Raw genomic sequence first — 17,272 nt, 5'->3', positions numbered from 1 at the left:
AATATAAGTTAAAATGATTATTTTCCAAAGTAATTTACATTGGTCCTTTTCTTCTCTGTCCCTTTCAATAGGTTTCTTTTTTTTTTTTTTTTATTTTTTGACAGGCAGAGAGTGGACAGTGATAGAGAGAGAGAGAGAAAGGTCTTCCTTTTGCCGTTGGTTCACCCTCCAATGGCCGCCGCGGCCAGAGTGCTGCGACCGGCGCATCCCGCTGATCCGAAGTCAGGAGCCAGGTGCTTCTCCTGGTCTCCCATGGGGTGCAGGGCCCAAGCACTTGGGCCATCCTCCACTGCACTCCCTGGCCACAGCAGAGAGCTGGCCTGGAAGAGGGGAAACCGGGACAGAATCTGGCGCCCCAATCAGGTCTAGAACCCGGTGTGCTGGCGGCGCTGCAGGTGGAGGATTAGCCTTCAATAGGGTTATGTTATTCTTTTCTCATGCAGTGGGTTCTATGCTGTTGTTTGTATTCCATTTTAGGTTTCCTCCAAGTCTTGGCTAATTTCAATCATTTAGTTATTTTTTGAGTTTCTGAACAATGTCATCATTCTGAGAATCAGAACCATACAAGAAGGAATACTTAAAGATGGCTAACCGTCCTCCCTACGACCCTGTTCCTATTTGCTTCCATACTTGCAGGTAGTGAATTTCATTAGTTCCTGGTTAACGTTTGCTGCACTTCTTTTTCTGTTAAAATAACAGATACATATGTATTCCCCCTTTTCTCCTACTTGAATGGCAGACTATCATAAATACTCTTTTTAAAATTTTGCTTTTTAGAATTTTGCATAAATACTCTTTTTAAATTTCCCCAATTTTTCTTCTATAATACATCCTGGAAATTGTTCAGAATCAGTTCACAGAGCTGTTCCATATTCCTTTTTTTCTTACATATTATGACTTCTCTATTTCTGGACATACCATGGCTTATTAATCCATTATTCTATATATGGGCATTTATGTTGCTTCTAGTGTTTTGTAATTATAAACGATTCTGTAATGAATAACCATGTGCATATCTTTTTTTTTCCGTTGTAACTTTATATTCAAGGTAATTTTCTCGAAGTGGAATGATTGGTCACAAGATAAGCACAATGTGTGGCTTTGTTAAATATTGCCAAATTTTCCCAAAGGGGTTGTATTTATCATATCTGAAAGTGCCTGCCTTTCCATATCCTTACCAACAAAACACATTCTCATTCTTTTGAATTTGTATTAACCTGGTTTTTGCCAACTTTAATTCTCTTAAACTTTATTGAGTTAGAATGAATACTTTGGGGGCTGGTGCTATGGCACAGCAGGTGAAAGCTCTGGCCTGAAGTGCCGGCATCCCATATGAGCACTGGGACCCAGCTGCTCCACTTCAAATCAAGCTCTCTGCTATGGCCTGGGAAAGCAGTGGAAGATGGCCCAAGTCCTTGGGCTGCTGCACTCATGTGGGAGACCCGGAAGAAGCTCCTGGCTCCTGGCTTCAGATCGGCGCAGCTCCGGCCATTGTAGCCAATTGGGGAGTGAACCAGTGGTTGGAAGACCTCTCTTTCTCTGCATCTCCTTCTTTCTCTGTGTAACTCAGCCTTTCAAATAAATAAATAAATCTTTAAAAAAATGAATACTTTGAAATTTCTCCTTTATTATTTAGGATCCATCAGATGATATTTTTGAGATCTTCCCAAGTTGTATGATTTTTTTTATTATCATCTTAAGACTTTATTTATTTATTTACTACCTCTTCAAAAGATGCACTTGGGTTACCTCTGTGACCAATGTGCTGAGACACACTCGGCCTCAAGGAGGTTCCTCTCAGGGGGTATGACTAAGCAGTGAGAAGGGCAATTGCAATACAATGTCAAGAGAGCCTTATTATTGGGATGTTGGAAATTAGAAGAAAGCACAGTGTATTAAGGGGGCACAAATAGGAAACATTTCTCCCAGATTGTCAAGGAGTTTCCAGGAGGAAGTGACTTCCTTGCCACAAGAATCCTTAACAAGATTAGGCCCTAGGGAAGGAGCATTGGTGAGCTTTCCAGAGAGACTTGGCCCTGGATGGAGCCAAGTGAGGAGACAGAGAGCCAAGTAGATTCTGGGACTGCAAAGAGCTTAGTGTGACTTGTGTGTACAGTTCCTGTGTGCACTCCCAGAGTCCGTGATGAGAGAGAGGAGCAGGGAGAAACAGGGGTCAAGAGGCAGGTTGAGAAGGTGAGACTTCTTCCTGCGGGGACTTGCTAAGACGAGTTACACAGAGCCCTGTTAGGATCAGGGTCATTACCGAGGGAGTGACAGTGAGGTGTTTCTGAAGAACATGAGGTTCATCTCAGAGTGCTGAAGCATGCTGCACACATAGGAATATGCCCAGTCAAGCAAAGGAGAGGCTGAGGACTGACAGCGATGTGGAGGAAACCAGTCAGCCTGGTGGTGAGGCGAGGAGGCCGACATTAGAGGAAGCTTTTCTTGCTTTGTGGTTTAAAATGAATCCTTTTCTGAGACCAGGAGCTGCCCTTGGTGTGCTGGGCTTTTCAGACTGAATTTGAAGAACTCTAGAAGTGCATGTATTGAGGTCCAAGTCAGTCTTACCCACTGAGCTCATATTTTGCATCAACATGACTTAACCATTAAGTCACCTCATTAATGTGACTTTATCAGTCCATTGTCTTCCACAATTGGATTTTTTCCCCCAGAAAATTCTTGCCCAGAAGATAGATTTGCTAATAGCCTTACTGTTCAATTCATAAAGTTCCTAAAAATTTACAATTCAACAAATTTAGACTATTCACCTTAAGGCAGCACCAAACAGCTGTGGAGTCGAAAGAACTGCTTGGAAAATGCCTTTTTTGAAATCCTCCCTTTTCTATATCTACTGATAATAAACTTGTACCTCACAGATCTGCGTGGTCATAAGAAAATCAACCTTTCCCACAGCAGATTTACATCAAACCAGACCCCTAAAATCTCACAAATATCCTGCTTTCCTCCTCTTCCTTCTGAGATCCCACTAGGATTCCTGTCAAGGCAGTGGCCATTTTTATTGTGGCAAGGAGTAAACTCTGGTTTGCTTTACCACCAGGTTGTTTCGATGGCGTTTGCAGGGACTGAAGGCCCTACAAGATTCCTTTCTTATTTCACCTTATTATGCATTTCTCGTCAATGATGGGCCGTTGTGTGACGCAGGCCTGACTTACTAGTTCAAGGATCTCTCCCTTAACTTTCTAATCTATTTTCTTTCTTTCCATCTGACACGTGGCATTTCCAGCCCCGAGAGGCCTCAAGGAATGTCATTTGTGGCTCAGTCAAAATCATTGTTTCTCCAATTAGTGAGGCTGGAAGCGAATTATGGTCACAGGAGTGAGTGAGTGAACTCTGTATCCCAGCCAATCAGCCTTACATCAACCAAGAAAGGGTTTTGAAAAAAGCTATATGGATTTTATGTAAATTTGGTATTTATGAGCCTCAAACTTTCAGCACTGACATCTGCCTGGGAAGGACTTCATTTACAGCAGCGGCAGAGCTGAAGTTCACTCTGAACTAGTTTTGGATGCCATATGCTTTCACAAGCTGAGGAGGAGGGGAAGAGGCATCTGAGAAACAGGCTTTTCTTGCTCTCGCCACGGATGATGCTACATGACAACATTGTGACATCACGCCGCACGCTCTTTTCCTTGCTGTCGCACCCACATCGCATCGAAGAGGGGCCCAGCACCTTGGGTGGGTGGAGTGTGTTCCTTCCGTGGGACTTTCCGGCACTTCGCAGGCGTTGTCTTTCTAAACTCACAACATCTCCCTAAGGTATTGCCAAACTGGAGACAAATTTCACAGTTTAATCATGTGGAACACATTGGTAAATATAGATGTGCCTTTTCGAAAGTTGCTTCAGAGAGTGTTTTGCAGCTCCCGAGACGGTTCCCAGGGTGTCAAGCAGTGGTGTGATGCAAAGCTTTCGGCCCCCGCCACGGGCGGGCGTGGGGAGGACGGATGTGCGGGGCGGAACGCGCGCGCAGCAGGAGGAAAGGCGGGCGCGGCCCACCAGGCAGGCTGGCTGCCTTGATCAGTGTCCTCCCGTCTCCTCCTGGCTCTGAGCCGGGCAGGGGTGCCTCCTGGTCCTCATCGCAGACCCCCCGTTTTCAGAGTCAGCAGAGCAACCTGAGTTAGAAAATTTAACTTGTAGTTAAAGAGTTTGTGGGATTTTCAGAGCCTAATACAGAAGCCCAGTAAACTCACAAGGTCTGTCGGTTATAAGCCTGGCCAGCCCATCAGTGTTTGCAATGTAGTTTTAATGGAACATGAATTCTTCTAAAATGGGGATCTGGCAACATCGCAGGCATGCCCGCTTCTTGCCCCAGTCTCTCCAAATCCACAGCAAAAGAGCATGGGCGCATTCTCAGAACACTCCTCCGTCCCCAAATTCCTGCCTTTTTCTTCTAAGACACCCACCTCTCCCAACTCTGTAGGAAAGGTCGCCTGGAAGGAGGCAGACCCGAGAGCATGAGTCTTAACTCGTGTCCTGGGATCGCTGCGGGGATCCAGAGTGGGGCGTTGAGCGTCTCCAAGTCAGTGTCTCGCCAACTGCGGTCTACAGGTCGCACCCAACTGTTGAGAAGATTAAATAAGATAATGTGTATTGCAAGTTCTAATGTGCAGTGTAGATGAAATGCCTGTTTGCTTTTTTGTAGAAGTCCTGGGGAGCTGTGCAGTAGACAATAGTAAGGCACATTAGAGGCATTCTGTTTGCTTTTCTGGGGGTGACTTACTGTGCCCTCTGAGGATCACGCAAACCAGGGTACACTGGAGTGAGAGAAGGAGAGGCTAATCATTATTCCGGGACAGCAACAGGCATAAACTGGGGCTGTCTCAGAACAGCAGGCTATATGCTCAGCCTACACACAGGGACTCTTGGATGGGAAGTGTCTGTGCCTGTGTGTGGTATTGTGGACAGGGATATTTGCATTTTGTGAATAAATGCTCGTACGTTATGAATATCATTTTATTTCCCACATGCTGCTTGAACCTGTAGTTTATATATCTTGGAATTCCATAACTTTTTTTGTATAGCTTGTATTCCCAAACTGTGGTCTGTGGACAATTGGTTTTAGTCTTATAGTAAGGAGACAGTCAGGGATGAGAGAAGGAGTGGAGGAAATACGTCACCATACTCTACCCCACTTGGATGGCCCCTGAAGCTGCCCCATAGCCAGCAACCATTGCTAGCTATTGTAGTAAAGCTACCCCCAGAAGAAATGCTGGCCCAAAATCTCCAACATGGCTGCTGACTGGGTCCCTGCAATGATCTACAGCCTATTTTAATATCATCACAATAAAATTACCAGGGCTGACACTCTTATTCCCATCATGCACCTGACACCATGACACTTCAGAACTCTGTAACAAAGCCAGAAAATGAGCAGTCACCCAATTCATGGAAATCTCTGCCCCTTTCTTGGAAAACTCCATCCAGATCACTACACCCTATGACTCCAGAGCACATAAACCAATGGCCGTGAACTGTGTGAGCTACAGCTCAATCTAGAATGTGCCCACATTCCCTCTTGAGTAGGGTACTTTTGTTTTGCTAATAGATTTTATTCTTCTGCTAACTTTTACCTACGTCTCATCCTTGAATTCTTTTGTGCATTGGAGAAAATAACCTGGGCCCCTCAGATACCCAATAGTGTACAAGTCTATTTTAAGCAATATATGGAAAGTGTTGATTTAAATGGTTAATTTAAAAACAATCAAGTCAAATGTATAATTTTAGAAGGAGAAATTTTTGTCTCAAAATAAATTTGGGTAAAATTTTACAACGATTTAAAGAACACATTTAAACCAATCATACCAATCATACTGCCATTGTGTTACAGATATGTGAAGGCTGATCTGGAACGACTTAGAGTGGAAACCTTGGGACCAGAGGGAAAGAGTAAGCTACTCTGTGTCTGAATACAGTCTTGGTGAGTAATAATTTGTCACCTTTCCTACAAGTAAGAGTGTTTTGCCAGGGTGCAAGGTGCATTAACTAAGGAATTGTGGCCCAAGTGAGGGTAGAAGAGATGGAGTGATTGCCACTGACAGTTAGCATTGGATATATTTCCTGATAATCTTTGGACATCACAATATATTTTTTATGTTACTAATGCAAACTCTGTGTAAATAATTGGTGAAAATTAGCAAATTTGTGTACATACATGGGTCGATTCTTCATGAGGCTATTTAATGCATGGTGATTTTTTGACAGGCATGATTTAGGACAGAGTAAATTGGTCTGGTCTTGAGATTTTCAAGAACAGTGTGGAGATACCTCAGAAAGCTGAAAATAGATCTACCAAATGACCCAGCCATCCCACTCCTGGGAATTTACCCAAGGGAAATGAAATCAGCATGTGAAAGAGTGACCTGCAACCCCATGTTCATTGCAGCTCAAATCACAATAGCTAAGATATGGAATCAACCCAGATGTTCACCAACTGATGACTAGATAAATTATGGTGTACATATGAAATACTACTTAGTCATAAAAAAGAATGAAATCCTATCTTTTGCAACAAAATGGATGCAACTGGAAACCATTATACTTACTGAAATAAGCCAGTCCCAAAAAGACAAATATCATATGTTCTCCCTGATCTGTGGTAACTAATGGTGTACCAAAAATGTAATGTTTAGGAGTGAAATGGACGTTTTGGGCTTTGATGATTGTTTATAGCCTTTGTCTATACTGTTGAAGAACAGTTTTTTTTTTCATACTCTTTGTTGGACTCTTAACTTACTGTAGGATTAATCTGATGAGTATAAAGTAAACTGAAAGTACATCATTGCAAAAATTGAGAGAAGGAATAGGAGAAGGAGGAGAAAGGGTGGGAGCATGGCTGAGAGGAGAGTAGGGTGGGAAGTATCACTGTTTTCCTAAATCTGTATACATGAAATATATGAGATTTGTATATTTTAAATAAAATTAAAAAAAGATCCCCACATTCTGGGAAGTTTATTTAATTCCCTGATAATCAAAAATTTCTTCCTGATGACCCATGTGTCTGGGCTCCTGTCACCCACATGGGAAATCTGGAAGAAGCTCCTGGCTTTGGCCTGGCCCGGGGCCAGCTATTGTGGCCATATGAAGAGTGAACCAGCGGATGAAGGGTCTCTCTCTCTCTCTCTCTTTCTCTCACTCTCAGTAACTCCGACTTTAAAAAAAAAAGAATAAAAAAATTCCTTCCTGATATTTGGTCCCAGTGCCTGATGCTTTGAGTGCAGTCCCCAGAGAAATAGATTATGAAGGGAGGTTTTGCTAGTCTACCTTCCCAAATTCGATTATAAAGACGGTGACAGCTGTGGATTTTTCTAGTTCTTGCCTTACTTTGTTTACACTCAATTTTCTTTTGATTGGTGATTACTATCAATGAAAAAACAAGCACTTCCTTTTGCTTGTGCTTGTTTGCTGAAAATCAAGATAATGTAGATAATGCATGAAGATACTCGGTACAAGGAGCAGAGTAAGTCATTATCCTAAAACACATCAACATATTTGAGAGGTGGTCACCTACAGATATCTGTGTGCACAGGGTTTGTAGACGTTTACAAGTATTTATGTCTGATTTCGTGTGTATTTTCAGAATTTTTTTTCTTGTGGAACTTTGAAAAATGAAGAGAATTAAGTTGTTTCTAAAAAGCCAGAGCAGCCTGCCATCTCCTTTTCTTTTCTGGGCTACGGTCCAATTTGCACAGCAGTTGCGAAGAAAAAGCAAACGCATCACTAGATTCAGCGAGAAATATTGTAACAGTATGTAATCTCTGTCAAGATAAAATTGCTTTGTGATTTACATTACAATAAATCCTGACCTTTAAGTGTTGCAGACTAAGCTAATCTGTGAAGTACTTTATTCCAGCACTGAATCAGCGAGTGCAGCTCAACCAGAGTGACTGTGTTAGTCCCACCGTGCTGTGCTGTGGTTAAAGAGCCTATATATATCGCAGTAGATTACAGTGCATTGTTCTGTGGGTACTATAATAAGTAGAAGAATTGAAATATGCAGTCTGTTTCATCATGGAGCAATAATAGAATTATTTTAACCTCCCCTTTGTTTGCCTATTATGGGAATTACAAGTAGCTACATTTAAATATCATTAGGGCTTGATTTAGATTGATTAGAGCGAGGAAATTCAGAATTAGGGTTGAAATACCACATGGCATTTCAGCCTTAATTCACTCTGTAGGGCTGTTATTTCTCTTCTCTCTCTCTCTCTTTCTTTGGTAAAATGGTTGAGATGTCACATTGAATTTCCCAGCCTCAGCTTTGGTTTTTGGCTTTTTGTCTGCTCAAGATAAGGGTTAAGCTCATCAATCACTTGGGAGTGGAATGTTTTCAGAAGTGTTATGCATCTAAAGAATAACTGGTGTTTATCCAATGTGAGGAATTGAAAGCATTATTTCTTCAAATAATTTTTGTTTTCCTATGAATTTCTATTACACAAATATTAGATGATTGACAGTGTCCCAGAGGTAAGTTTTTGCTCGTTCTCTCCTCGATGCTTCTTTTTGGATATTTTCTACTGCACATCTTCAAGTCCACTGATTCTGCTTTTCTGCACTGACAATCTGTTGTTCATCACATGGAGCATATTTTTGATTTTAGACGTCAGCTTTTCCATCCCAGGAAAGCTCTGCTGTGAAACCACCTTCCATTTCTCCTGCATCACATTTCTGCGTGCTAACTGCAGCACCCTGGCCATGGATGCCGCTTTCTGTGCCTGGTGTTTAGTGATTGGAGACTGGATATTGTGTTTTTCCTTGTAGGGATGGAGCTGGAATTTTTTGTGTGCTTTAAACAGTGTCTGATCTTGTCCCAGCTTGCACTTCACATCCTAGGCATCGGTCAGATTCTTCTGGGACTTGTTCTTCAGGTTCATGGGGCACATCCCGAGCAGCACTTGGTGTGCGGCTGATCCAGCCCCCTATGCGGCAGTCCCCTTCTGAAGGTTCTCCCTAATGCTTCATGTATCAGGAGATCTTTCCACGGTGCCCAGTGGACCTGGGGCTGTTGCCAGTCCTGTGGGAGCCACTTGAGTTGACCAGCCTACTGCTTGCTTGCTTTCTCTCTCTCTCTCTTTCTCTCTCTTTCTTCAGGCAGAGTGGACAGTGAGAGAGAGAGAGAGAGACAGAGAGAAAGGTCTTCCTTTGCTGTTGGTTCACCCTCCAATGGCCGCAGCAGCCAATGCGCTGCGGCCGGCTCACCGCACTGATCCGAAGGCAAGAGCCAGGTGCTTCTCCTGATCTCCCATGCGGGTGCAGGGCCCAAGGACCTGGGCCATCCTCCACTGCCTTCCCGGGCCATAGCAGAGAGCTGGACTGGAAGAGGAGCAACCGGGACAGAATCCAGTGCCCCGACTGGGGCTAGAACCCGGTGTGCCGGCGCCGCAGGTGGAGGATTAGCCTAGTGAGCCGCGGCGCTGGCCCCTACTGCTTTCTAATTTCCCTTTTTACCCACAGTGCTTTCTTCTTCTGCTTGTACCAATCACACTTGGCCAAACATGTGCAGGGAGCTCTCTTCAGACCTCTAGATTCTTCGGTGTAGCTCCCTGCTTTCTGTGCCTTTGCCCACCAGTGCAGGTCATTTGGCCCCTCAGAAGTCCAGCCTCCATCTCTTCTGCTAAGCAAGAGCCCTGGGCTCAGCTTGGGTCCCCTTTGCCACTTCCAGGACTAAACCATCCTTAGGTAGTAAGCAGGGGCTGTGGTAGTGCTCGTGTTGGTTGTTTCTCTGTGCTTAGGGATCCTACTCCTGTGGAGCCTGTTGTTGAACATCTGAAAACGACGATTTCCAGCGTTTTTTGGTCCAGTTCCCTGCACTGTTGAAGATGGAGGTCCCTCTGATATTCTGTCGTGGCCAGAAGCAGGTGTCTCAACTGGAATTTGAAAGGTAGCTTACGGCTTTTTGTAGAACTGCTGTCCTGCTTTCCCTAACGATGAAGACGTTTCTGAGAAACGCATTCTTGGGTTACTTTGTCGTTGTACGAACGTCATACCTTGGACTCAGACAGCTCAGCGCCACCAGGCCATGCAGTATTCTGGAACTGACATTAAATGTGGGGTCTGTTGTTGACCAAAGCATATCGTGTGGCCCATGACTGTGTTCGTGTAGGCTTCCTGCTGTATATTCCTGGAGACAGTAAAGTAAGTGATAAGAAGTTCATTAGAACAAATTGTGGACAGAGTGAACCACCTGAACTGTTAATGCTGGTGGACCCATCACAAAGCAATGCAGCGACTGCAAAGCACACAGGCACTGGAACCCCCTCAGCTCCGCAGAATCAACTTTTTTAGCTTTTTACCTCTTTCAGAGTTAAATATGAGAAAGTGTTTGCCACGCCCTCGAGGCCTTGTCTGTTGTTTCTCAGGGCAACTGTTGCTCTGCTCTATATTAAAGTTACATGGAGTGAGGCAACAGTTTTAATTTTAGTGAGGCCAACTTTTTTTGTTATTTTTGTGATTTTTTATTTTAGATTTTTATAATGAATTCATAGGGTGCCTTGAGGGCAGATGGATTTGCATCGTCGGGGGTCACCTGGGACAGACCACTCTGTTCTGCCTCGGAGCACTGTTGCCTGCAACCAGAACTCTCCCTTCTGCACAAGAGCCTTCACGGTATAAATAGAGACATCCTCGGGCACTGTGTGAGTGTCCTGCAGGGGCTTCTCCTGCATTTGGAGGGGAAACGGCAGTTTGATATCTGCGAGATGAGAGAAGTTACTCCTGGTGGTGAACGATCCCTGAGTACCTCCCTGAAAATTTCAGGTGTTGAAAGTCAATTTCATGCATCCACACAATTTTAACAAGCAGGCGCCTCTTCTAGAATGACTTGTGTTAATGACAAAAATGAGTACACAATTAATAGTTTGAAAGAAAGAGTCTCTAAACATTCGTTGTGTTGATAGAGACAAGCCTACATGTTACACACATATATCCATCTAGGCTGCTTTGTTGTTTTTTTTTTTTTTAACCAGTTTTCAGAGTATTGGCAATTAATTGATTGTTACTACCTGGTAAGTTAATGATATTGAAATTTTCTGTGACCTAATCTTCAGAAGAGGCAGAAGACTATCTCTAATATGTGCTGATATCAATTTGGATACCCCTGTCTCTAAAACAGTGATTTTCTTTGTAGTTGAAAAAGGCCTTGTTTTAACCTGAAAAGAGTTTCCATTGACTCAGGATCTTTGGTGACCTAAGGTCTTCAGACAGCATCTTCCTCCTGACTCACTCATGTCTTCAGTGTGAACACACTCCCACCTCAAGACACACACATGTCCTCAGTGTGAACATATCCCTACCTGCTGACACACATGTGTCTTCAGTGTGCACAAACCTCCTCCTCCTGACTCACATGTGTCCTCAGTGTGAACATACCCCCACCTTCTGACTCACAGGTGTCCTCAGTGTGAACACACTCCCACCTCGTGACACACACATGTCCTCAGTGTGAACACACCCCCACCTCCTGACTCACAGGTGTCCTCAGTGTGAACACACTCCCACCTCCTGACACACATGTGTCTTCAGTGTGAACACACCCCCACCTCCTGACTCAAATGTGTCCTCAGTGTGCATTCACCCCCCACTTCCTGACTCACATGTGTCCTCAGTATGAACACACCCCTAACTTCTGACTCACACATGTGTCCTCAGTGTGAACACACCCCCACCTCCTGACTCACACATATGCCTTCAGTGTACACACACCTCCTACTACTGACACACATGTGTCCTCAGTGTGCACATATCCCCCCCTCCTGACTCGCACATGTCCTCAGATGTGCAGACACAGCCACCTCCTGACTATACAAGCTACTCAGGACATGTAGCTGTTGATGTTTGTCCCTGTCTGATTTAGGGTCAGGTAATACCTCCTTCAACTATGTTGTTGTAGACATTGATATGTTTATTTGGAGCTTTCCTGTCCAAGCTGTCTCGTGCTGCTGTTTTGGAATTTGGGGAGATTCAACCTAGCTGTCTGCCATCATTGTCTTCCCATGGTTTCCCCTGCCTTGACTTCTTAACACTTTTGTTTCCTCCGCTGTTGAACTAAACAGTGGAGTGATCTCCTATTATGCTTTCCTTCTCTAAACATCCACTGCTGTAAGGTACACTTCTGAGGACCTAACTGGACCCAAAATCATGCAGGAAAGAGGACATGAGAAATTGAGAAATTGCCTCACTGTCACATTTTCAAACTTTGTCTCTGATTAAGTTGCTCTGCTCTGTGATTGTGTTTATCCCCTGCATCAATATTTCCTCTTATGTCCATATATCTTTCCACCTATTCTAATAACAAACACTGAGATTCTACTGTGGACTAGTTTGTTTCTCAAATTACTCGGCACTTTGCTGCACTATTTGAAACTATAAATAGTCACACAGTAAATGTCATTCTCAAACATGTAGTCATCTGGGCAGACCTGATTATTGCCTGCAGGTGAAATGTGAGTGTTACTAATTTTTTGGCTACATTATGGTACCTTTCTCATATGATTTCTTCCCTGCCACCACAGTCCTGGGCCACCTCGCATCATGATTCTGGGGCTGGAGGTTTCTCTAGGAGGTAATAATTAGCTAGAGGGAGATGCCTATTGGCTGATGCTGTTTTACAGTCACCAGACAGCTTCCCACTCTGCTCTGGCGGTGAGGGGGCTGTCCTACTGAATAGTTGTAAGGAGATTCAGCCAGGAGGAGGCACAAAAGGGGCACAGTGCTCACAGAGGGATAGACAACGGCACACTTTCAGGCAATGCTTCAGTCCTCCAGGAAGGTCCTGGGCCCAAAACAAATGTAGATGAGCTCCCTTCTACCACATTTCGTGAAGTAGTAAAATTTATATAACACCTACTATGTGCCATCAAAGTCACTTTGTTAAGAGACTTTCTTTCCTTTTTTTTTTTTTAAGATTTATTTTTATTTATTTGAAAGACAGAGTTACGGAGAGAGAGGTAGAGACAGGGAGAGAGAGGTCTTCCATCTGCTGGTTCACTTCCCAAATGGTTGCAATAGCAGGACCTGAGCAGATCCAAAGCCAGGAGGCAGGAGCTTCTTCTGGGTCTCCCACGTGGGTGCAGGGGCTCAAGAATTTGGGCCATCCTCCACTGCTTTCCCAGGCACATTATCAGGGAGCTGGATTGGAAATGGAGCAGCTGGGACTCAAACTGGCACCCACATGGGATGTTGGTGCTGCAGGCTGGGGCTTTAACTCACTGTGCGACAGAACTGACCCTTCCTTTTATTTTTTTAGAAGCTAATTTTTTCATTCTAAAATTAAACTTTATCATTCATTTTTTTAGCTTTATTTATACATTTTGAAAGTCAGAGTTACAGAGAGAGAGGGATACACACATATATACACACACACAGAACTTCCATCTACTCACTCACTTCCCAGATGGCCCACTGGCAAGCACTGGGTCAAGCCAAAGACAGGATCCAGGAGCTCCATCCTGTTCTCTCACGTGGGTATCAGGGTCCAAACACTTGGGGGCCATCTTCTGCTGCTTTTCCCAGGCTCTTGGTAGGGAGTTCGAGTGAAAGTAGAGCAGCCATGAACCGGTACCCGTATTGGAAGCTGGTGTTGTAGGCAACGACTTTACCCACTATACCACAATGCTGGACCCTTCTTTTACTTTTTTAAGTTAATTTTTCTTGTTTTAAAGTTCTACTTGCTCATTTTTTTTTAAAATCAGCAATTGTTTAAGACTCCTACAAAGAGCTGGCCCCTATTTTATTTCTTTAATTCCTCCTCTACAGAGGCTACAATACTAACTTACTTTTACTTGTTTATTCTATTTGCTCCTGTAGACCTGTTTGTTGATTTTCCAGTTTTATTTTATTGATTTATTTTAAACTAATTTGAGAAGAAGAGAGACACACAGAGAGAAACAAGGATATAGAGACCTTCCATCTACTGATTTACTCCTTGGGAACCAATTACTGGAGCATCACCTGCTGCTCTCAGGATAGACATTGGCGGGAAACTGGAATCAGGAGCTGCAGCTGGGCATTGAACCAGGCACTCTGATTGGGCTACAGGTGTGTCAGTCAGGTCTTGCCCACTAGACCAAATGCCACCCCTTGCCAGTTTTCAATATTATTTATTGTACTTCCCAATACAGAAGATTATGGTTTAGTGCTCTCATATCTCCCATCTCTTTTACACAAAAATATTTCTTCCTTCCTTCTCCTTCCAATAACATTATATAAGCATTTAAACTTAAATCAGTATTTGTTTATTTGTTATGACTTTATTATGCACACATAATGAATCTTATATTATACCATGTTTGATTTGCTTTCCCATACATGTTTTCTCTGACATTAAAAATTCCTCTTGTTTCTTATTTTTCTACATAATATCATTAGCTCATCCCAGTGATCTAACAGAACTAAAATTCTAGCTCTTTGGGTACCTGTGATAGATGAAAGTACTTCAGAAAGTTCATAGAAAAATAGAGTTAGGGGCCAGTGCTGTGGCATAGTGGGCTAAGCCTCTGCCTGCGGCACAAACATCCCATGTGGGTCTGATTCATGTCCCGGCTACTCCTCTTCCAATCCAGCTCTCTGCTATAGCCTGGGAAGGCACTAGAAGATGGCTGAAGTGCTTGGGCCCCTGCACCCAGGTGGGAGGCCCAGAAGAAGCTCCTAGCTCCTGGCTTCTGATCAGCACAGCTGCTGCCATTGTGGCCATTTGGGTAGTGAACCAGTAGATGGAACACCTCTCTCTCTACCTCTCAAATAAACAAATAAAATCTTAAAGAAAATGAAGTTAAATTAAATTTTTGTGGCAAAAGTTTTGGAATGCACGCACAGCTTCTCCGTAAGCTTTCTGAAGACGCTGTGTGAACTGAGCATCAGAGAAGCCCCTTGTAGACGCCTGTTCTCTAGCCTGGGCTTGGTGTTCTCTAGCCTGGGCTTGGTGTTCTGTAACCTGGGCTTGCTGTTCTGTAACCTGGGCTTGCTGTTCTCTAGCCTGGGCTTGCTGTTCTCTAGCCTGGGCTTGCTGTTCTCTAGCCTGGGCTTGGTGTTCTCTAGCCTGGGCTTGCTGTTCTCTAGCCTGGGCTTGGTGTTCTTTGTGGCTGGCACACTGCTGTTCTCAGACATTTCCACTTTTGCTCTCTGCGAGGCCTTTCTAATGTGCCCTGTTTGAGTCACATACTTTTTGTGACTTCTGTCTTTTATTCTCCTTATGTTTCAGTTTTTTTTCTAGTGAGTTGTTCTCTATTTAATCAACCATTGTCTGTTGCCAGATCTATCTATTGATTTTTTAATCTGTGATTTTATTTCTGTTAAAGAATTTCCATCTGATGCTCTTTTATAGATGCTAGTTCTGATTAAATTCATCCTTATTATTTCCATTCTTGAGTATATTATTATAGCTATTTTAAAGTCCGTGTTAATGCTAATACCTTGACCACCTATGGATATGTTCCTGTTTCCTATTTTCTTCTTTTTGTTTTTAGTTGTTTTTGTCTTCTTGGTGTATTTGATGATTTTTGGCTTAATGCTGGACAGCATAAATTAAACATTACAGAGGCAAGGCAGTTAAAACAGGGTTGCCTCATTCTGAGGATCCATCTGAGGATAGTATTTTTCCAGTCTCTTCATATTCCTAGGGAATTTCCTTCTGTGTATGTTGTCTGAAACTCTAGAGGTGTTTACCAGGACCTCTAATTTTGAACTCAAATTTTTATCTTCTCGATGTCATAGTGCATTGAAGACTGCTTCATTTGTAGCTTCCAGTTGCAAATTTATACTTGATTTCTTGGCGTGAAACTACAATGTTTAAAAATCTGCAAATGTTTTGAAGGGAAGAAAGTCTCAAGAGATGCCAGGTTATATTAGAATTCTTCAGAGAGGCCGGCGCCGCGGCTCAATAGGCTAATCCTCTGCCTGCGGCGCCGGCACCCCAGGTTCTGGTCCCGGTTGGGGCGCCGGATTCTGTCCCAGTTGCTCCTCTTCCAATCCAGCTCTCTGCTGTGGCCCGGGAGTGCAGTAGAGGATGGCCCAAGTCCTTGGGCCCTGCACCTGTGTGGGAGACCAGGAGAAGCACCTGGCTCCTGGCTTCAGATCAGCGCGATGCGCTGGCCGCGGCGGCCATTGGAGAGTGAACCAATGGCAAAAGGAAGACCTTTCTCTCTGTCTCTCTCTCTCCCACTGTCCACTCTACCTGTCAAAAAAAAAAAAAAAAAGAATTCTTCAGAGAAATAAAAACAATAGGATGTAGATATGTGTGGAAGAGCCTTCAAAAAAGGTCATGGAAAGTGTATATTATGAAAAAAACTATTTCAATATTTTTTGCACTAAAATAAATTTATCTTTTATTTCTATTTTTCCATGAACTTTTTTTTAAAAAAAGATTTATTTATTTATTTGAAAAGCAGAATTACAGAGATAAAGGGAGAGACACAGAGAGAGAGAGAGAGGTCTTCCATCCACTGGCTGACTCCTCAAATGGCTGCAATGGCTCCATAGACTTTTTGATGTATCCTCACATACATAAGAGAAAAAAATTTTTATGGGAATTGACATGCACAAATTTGGCTGTGGAGAAGTCACATGGTCTACCATCCACAAGGTGCAGAACCAGCAGAGCCATGCTGTGATTTAGTCTGAATCAAGGCTTGTGAATCCAGGGGCTGATGGAGCAACTCAGGTTCTGAATGGGGAAGGAGAAGGCAGGCTACTTGCATAAGTCCTGGGGACCAGGAGCTTTGGTGTCCAAGGACAGGAAATGAATAACTCAGTTCAAAAAGAAAAAGGAAAATGTCACTCTGCCTCTTTCCATTTATTAAAAATTATTTTCTGTCCCTCAGTGATCTTTGTTCTCAGGTTGCTGATTTAAATACTAATTTCTTGCAGGGACGCCTTCTTAGTCACACCTAGAAATAATGTTTTTTGTTTTTTTTTCAGCCGCCTTAACATCCCTCTACCAGTCAAGCTGATCCCCAAAACGAATCATCTCGTGTTTCTTTTTAGTTTTTTTTTTTTTTTTTTTTTTTTTTTTTGGCTACTAAAATTTTAGGACCTCTGAACTTGAATTTGGATCTCTCAAACCCCAAGACTGACACTAGCTCTAGGCTACAGTTTTTGTTCAGCTTTAATGCCCTACAGTGAAAACTGACAGATGATCTAAGGGGAAAAAGCAATGGGAAATGCAAGGCTTATGTCCATGCATTTTCTGTTTCTCTGTGATCCTGGCTCTGGTGCTAGATGCCTTCGTCCTTGCCCATGCCCTACAACAGCTGTTTCTATTCA

At 43.3% G+C, this 17,272-nt stretch overlaps 1 long non-coding RNA gene across 1 annotated transcript in view; it reads left to right on the top strand.

Annotated features, from left to right (window-relative positions):
* Positions 1-3,270: 3,270 nt before the first annotated feature.
* The window catches only part of LOC127492787 (uncharacterized), a 71,159-nt gene continuing 57,157 nt past the window's right edge, over positions 3,271-17,272 (top strand). Inside the window, exons 1-2 of the long non-coding RNA XR_007922552.2 lie at positions 3,271-3,777; positions 5,847-5,936. This is a non-coding gene — a long non-coding RNA (uncharacterized lncRNA). The remainder of the gene's footprint in view (positions 3,778-5,846; positions 5,937-17,272) is intronic.

This window comes from Oryctolagus cuniculus, chromosome 14, assembly GCF_964237555.1.
Source record: "Oryctolagus cuniculus chromosome 14, mOryCun1.1, whole genome shotgun sequence".
Taxonomy (NCBI): Eukaryota; Metazoa; Chordata; class Mammalia; order Lagomorpha; family Leporidae; genus Oryctolagus; species Oryctolagus cuniculus.
The sequence above is the reverse complement of the archived record's forward strand: the minus strand, read 5'-3'. Positions and strand labels throughout refer to the sequence as shown.